Below are 6,396 nucleotides of genomic sequence, written 5' to 3' on the forward strand. Positions count from 1 at the left end.
AAAGAAATCATGGGTTAAGAAAGTGAGGTGTGCAAGAACTAGGTTTTTTCATTCATATCTTTTATAACTTACAACTAGGTATCTATAGACAAACCTTTGCAGACACGGAATAGGTAGAGATTGTCATACGGGTGCTCATTGGGCCCCATCATCAATGACTGATCTCATAATTTTTACAAGTGTGTGGCTAAGGTTAAACAAAACCCAAAAAGGAAAAATACAAAATTTTTTCAAAGTCAAAAACAAGGTTCTAGGAAACCAGGGGCATCTTCAAACCACCACGAGCAGGAAAGCTTATCTTCTCAAACCATGTGCTAAAACAGTGGGTTGAAAACTTTTATCTCAAACCATATAATGAAACCATAGACTAGAAGACCATGTGCTGAAATTGTGGGCTGAATTTTTTGTCTTCTCAAATAGGATCATGTCTATCTTTATTATGAGTCAATGATAGTCTTTCCAGATGTCTTTTGTAGAGAATCTTCTCAGTATCCATTATCTTGAATAATAGTCTAAGTATCCATTATCTTTTTCTTTTCTAGATAATGTTCTTAGTACTTTTGTCTGTCTATTTCCCATCTAAAGTGGTCAAATTGTGTATAGCTTCTTAGTCAAAGTCATAGCCTTCGTCTTCTTCTTTAGAATAACACTGAAGAGTCTTAGTACTAGTAGATCTAGATTTACTGGATATTTCTGAGTCTTGTTTCTCATAACCTTGTTCTTTAAGATATTCTTGAAAATATTCTTTCATCATCTTTTTAATATCTTCTGGATCTGTCTACTACTTGTCTTTCTTCTTTTCTTCAGACATTTTTGGCAAATGTCATGTCATCAACGGTTTTGATGTGTCTTTACCAGCTACCGTTTGAGATAGACTAGCGAGTGAATTAACCTCACTAGTAGGTATCTAGGTAGAAAAAGTACCTGTTAATCTTGCCTTCAGTTGTCTGTTTTCTTCTTCAATGGTGTTTATGTATTCTTTCAAAAAATCATTCTTTTCCTGGAGTAACCTTCTCTTTTCATCAAGTCTTTGTATGATCTTGGATAGGGTTTCACAGTGATCACAAAAAACAATTCTTCTAGTTTCTTTGGCAATCCCATAAGATACTATTTTAAATGCAATTGGTACCCTAGCAAGAAAAATAGAGCAAAATTTAATTTAGCTTTTATAGAAGCTTGTATACCAAACCTAAAGATTTTAGGTGTAACACCAGAAGATAATACTTTGCATAACAAGATTAGTAATACAAAATTAGAAATTAAATCCAGATACATATGAAAAGAACTTTTAAAAAAAAAACTATAATTGTTGTAGAATTAAAAGACTAATACAATAATGAATATAACAACACAAAGTAGTATCATAAATAAAGAAAAAACCAGAGAGGAAAAACAGTAGATGTGAAATTTTCTAAAGGTACATCCTAAACCTTTACTGTTTGAATCCTTATCTTCCTTCCTTCAGGTATATATAACCCAAGACATGACGACTTGTATGGCTTCCTAGCAATTTTGCTTTTGCCATGGGCCCCTCTTTTTTCCAAACTTCAAAGCCATGACGCCTCCGTTGGCTAAACAGGTGAACATATGGGACATAGAATCGTGAAACATCAAAGGATCACCATAATGCTTTTACGTCATGCAGGGATTGACTCTAGATTAGAGAAAGAAATTATGGATTCAAATAGACAGAGGTTTAGGAGTGCCCTTTAGGAAAACCCCTAAGTAAATAAAATTACTTTTTTAAAAATAAGAACTAACTTGGAAACACAGTTGATGTAGGAATTATGCAGGGGATTCAGAGCCAGAGAAAGAAGTCATGGGTTTAGACAGCAAGGTGTGCAAGAACTGAGTTTTTTTCATTCATATTTTCTATAACTTACAACTGGGTATTTATAGACAAACCTTTGCCGACACGGAATAGATAGAGATTGTCATACTAGTGCTCATTGGGCCCCATCGCCAATGATTTATCTCATAATATTTACAAGTGTGGGGCTAAGGTTAAACTAAACCCCAAAAAAAAAAAAAATACAAACTTTTTCTATAGTCAAAAACATGGTGCAACAAAGTCAAAAACTAGGTGCTAGGAAACCAGGGGCATCTTCAAACCACCATGAGCTGGTAACCTTATCTTCTCAAACCATGTGCTAAAACAGTGGGTTGGAAACTTTTATGTCAAACCATATGGTGAAACCATGGGCTGGAAAACCATGTGCTGAAACCGTGGGCTGAATTTTTTGTCTTCTCAAATAGGATCATGTCTATCTTTATTTTGAGTCAATGATAGTCTTTTCATTTGTCTTTTCTTGATAATCTTCTCAGTATCCATTATCTTGAATAATAGTCTAAGTATCCATTATCTTTTTCTTTTCTAGATAATCTTCTTAGAACTTTTGTTTTGCTATTTCCCATCTAAAGTGGTGAAATTGTGCATAGATTCAGAGTCAAAGTCATAGTCTTCATCTTCTTCTTGAGAATAACACTAAAGAGTCTGAGTACCAGTAGATCCAGATTTATAGGATATTTCTGAGTCTTGTTTCTCATAGACTTGTTCTTCAAGATTTTCTAGAAAATATTCTTTCATCATCTTTTTAATATCTTCTGGATTTGCCAGTTGTTTGTCTTTCTTCTTTTCTTCTGACATTTTGGGCAAATGTCCAGCCATCAACGGATTTGATGTGACTTTACCAGCAACTATTTGAGTTGGACTACCTAGTGAATTATCCTCACTAGTAGGTATCTGGGTAGAAAAAGTACATGTTAATCTTGCCTTGAGTAGTTTGTTTTCTTCTTCATGGTGTTTATGTATTCTTTCTGAAACTCATTATTTTCCTAGAGTAACCTTCTCTTTTTATTGAGGCTTTGTATGGTCTTGGATAGGGTTTCACAGTGATCACAAAAAAATTCTTCTAGTCTCTTTGGCATTCCCATAAGATACTGTTTTAAATGCAATTGGTACCCTAACAAGTAAAAATAGAGCAAAATGTAATTTATGTTTTATAGAAGCTTCTATACCCTGCCTAAAGATTTTAGGTATAACACCAGAAGATAATACTTTGCATAAGAAGATCAGTAATACAAATAAGAAATTAAATCCAGATACATATGAAAAGAACTTTTAAAAAAAAATACTTGAATTGTCGTTAGAATTAAAAGACTAACAATAAAGATTATAACAACAGAAAGTATTGTCATAAATAAAGATAAAACCAAAGAGGAAAAATAGTAGATGTGCATTTTCTGAAGGTACATCCTAAACCTTTACAGTTTGAATCCTTATCTTTCTTCCTTCAGGTATAGAGAACTCAAGACATGACGACATGTATGGCTCCCTAGCAATTTTGCTTCTGCCACTGGCCCCTTTTTTTTCCCAATAGAAGATAATACTTTACATAACAAGATCTGTAATACAAAATTAGAAATTAAATCCAGAAACATAAGAAAAGAACTTTTTTTTAAAAAAAAATTATATAAACAGTAAGAATTAAAAGACTAACAATAATGATTATAACAACACAAAGTAGTATCATAAAAAAAGATAAAACTAGAGACAAAATACTATAGATGTGAAATTTTCTAAAGGTACATCCTAAACCTTTATTATTTGAATCCTTATCTTTCTTCCTTTAGGTATAGAGAACCCAAGACTTGACGACTTGTATGGCTTCCTAGCAATTTTTCTTCTGCCACGAGCTCCTCTTTTTTTCCAACAACAAAGCCCAGACGCCTTCTTTGGCTAAACGGGCGAACATATGGGACATAGGACCGTGAAACATCAAAGGATCACCATAATTCTTTTATGTCATGTAGGGGATTGACTCCAGATTAGAGAAAGAAATTATGGATTCAAACAAACAGAAGTTTAGGAGTTTCCTTTAGGAAAACCACTAAGTAAACAAAAATATTTTTTAAAAATAAGACCTATCTTGGAAACATAGTTGATGTAGGAATTATGCAAGGGAATCAGAGGAAGAGAAAGAAGTCATGGGTTTAGAGAGCAAGGTGTACAAGAACTGGGTTTTTTCATTCATATCTTCTATAACTTACAACTGGATATTTATAGACAAACGTTTGCCGACACTGAATAGATAGAAATTGTCATACGGGTACTCATTGGGCCCCATCGTCAATGAATTATCTCATAATCTTTACAAGTGTGTGGCAATGGTTAAACAAAACCCAAAAAGTAAAAAAATAAACTTCTTACAAAGTAAAAAGCATGGTGCTACAAAGTCAAAAACATGGTGCTAGGAAACCAGGGGCATCTTCAAACCACCATGAGCTGGAAAGCTTATCTTCTCAAACCACGTGCTAAAAAAGTGGGTTGGAAACTTTTATCTTAAACCATATGATGAAACCATGGGCTGGAAAACCATATGCTTAAACCGTGCACTGAATTTTTTGTCTTCTAAAATAGGATCATGTTTATCTTTATTCTGAGTCAATGATAGTCTTTTCAGATGTCTTTTCTAGATAATATTCTCAGTATCCATTATCTTGAATAATTTTCTTAGTGCTTTTGTCTCCCTATTTCCCATCTAAAGTGGTCAAATTGTGTATAGCTTCAGAGTCAAAGTCATAGTCTTCGTCTTTTTCTTGAGAATAACACTGAAGAGTCTGAGTACCAGTAGATCCAGATTTACAGGATATTTCTGAGTCTTGTTTCTCATAACCTTGGTCTTTAAGATATTCTTGAAAATATTGTTTTGTCATCCTTTTCATATCGTCTGGATCTGTCTGTTGTTTATATTTCTTCTTTTTTTCAAACCTTTTTGATAAATGTCCACCCATCAACGGATTTTATGTGTCTTTACCAGCTACCATTTGAGATAGACTAGCTGGTGAATTACCTTCACTAGTAGGTATCTAGGTTGAAAAAGTACCAATTAGTCTTGCCTTGAGTTGTCTGTTTTCTTCTTCAATGGTGTTTATGTATTCTTTCTGAAAATCTTTCTTCACTTGGAGTAACCTTCTCTTTTCATTGAGTCTTTGTATGGTCTTGGATAGGGTTTCACAGTGACCACAAAAAACAATTCTTCTAGTATCTTTGGCAATCCCATAAGATACTGTTTTAAATGCAATTGGTACCCTAGCAAGTACAAATAGAGCAAAATGTAATTTATGTTTTATAGAAGCTTGTATACCCTGCCTAAAGATTTTAGGTATAACACTAGAAGATAATACTTTGCATAAGAAGATCAGTAATACAAAATAAGAAATTAAATCCAGATACATATGAAAAGAACTTTTTTTTAAAAAAAAACTTTAATTGTCGTTAGAATTAAAAAACAAACAATAAAGTTTATAACAACAGAAAGTATTGTCATAAATAAAGATAAAACCAGAGAGGAAAAATAGTAGATGTGAATTTTCTAAAGGTTCATCCTAAACCTTTACAGTTTGAATCCTTATCTTTCTTCCTTCAGGTATAGAGAACCCAAGACATGACGACTTGTATGGCTTCCTAGCAATTTTGCTTCTGCCACAGGCTCCTCTTTTTTATCCCAACACGAAAGCCCAAACGCCTCCTTTGGCTAAACGGGTGAACATATGGGACATATGACCGTGAAACATCAAAGGATCACCATAATGCTTTTACGTCATGCAAGGGATTGGCTCCAAATTAGAGAAAGAAATTATGGATTCAAACAGACAGAAGTTTAGGAGTTCCCTTTAAGAAAACCCCCAAGTAAATAATATTACCTTTTTAAAAATAAGAACTTACATGGAAACACAGTTGATGTAGAAATTATGCAGGGGATTCAGAGGAAGAGAAAGAAGTCATGGGTTTAGAGAGCAAAGTGTGCAAGAACTGGGTTTTTTCATTCATATCTTCTATAACTTACAATTGGGTATTTATTGACAAACCTTTGCCGACACGGAATAGATAGAGATTGTCATATGGGTGCTCATTTGGCCCCATCGTCAATGACTTATCTCATAATCATTACAAGTGTGCCGCTAAGGTTAAACAAAACCCAAAAAGGAAAAATACAAACTTTTTACAAAGTCAAAAACAAGGTGCTAGGAAACCAGGGGCATCTTCAAACTACCATGAGCTAGAAAGCTTATCGTCTCAAACCATTTGCTAAAACAGTGCGTTGGAAACTTTTATCTCAAACCATATGATGAAACCATGGGCTGGAAAACCATGTGCTAAAACCGTGGGCTGAAGTTTTTGTCTTCTCAAACAGGATCATATCTATCTTTATTCTGAGTCAATGGTAGTCTTTACTGATGTCTTTTCTAGATAATCTTCTCAGTATCCATTATTTTGAATAATAGTCTAAGTATCCATTATCTTTTTCTTTTGTAGATAATCTTCTTAGTACTTTTGTCTTGCTATTTCCCATCTAAAGTGGTCAAATTGTGTATAGCTTCTGATTCAGAGTC

This window comes from Aristolochia californica, unplaced genomic scaffold (assembly GCF_029961685.1).
Source record: "Aristolochia californica isolate CCGP_79_NKW_82.1479 unplaced genomic scaffold, dmAriCali1.0.hap1 SCAF_10, whole genome shotgun sequence".
In the NCBI taxonomy this organism is placed as follows: domain Eukaryota; kingdom Viridiplantae; phylum Streptophyta; class Magnoliopsida; order Piperales; family Aristolochiaceae; genus Aristolochia; species Aristolochia californica.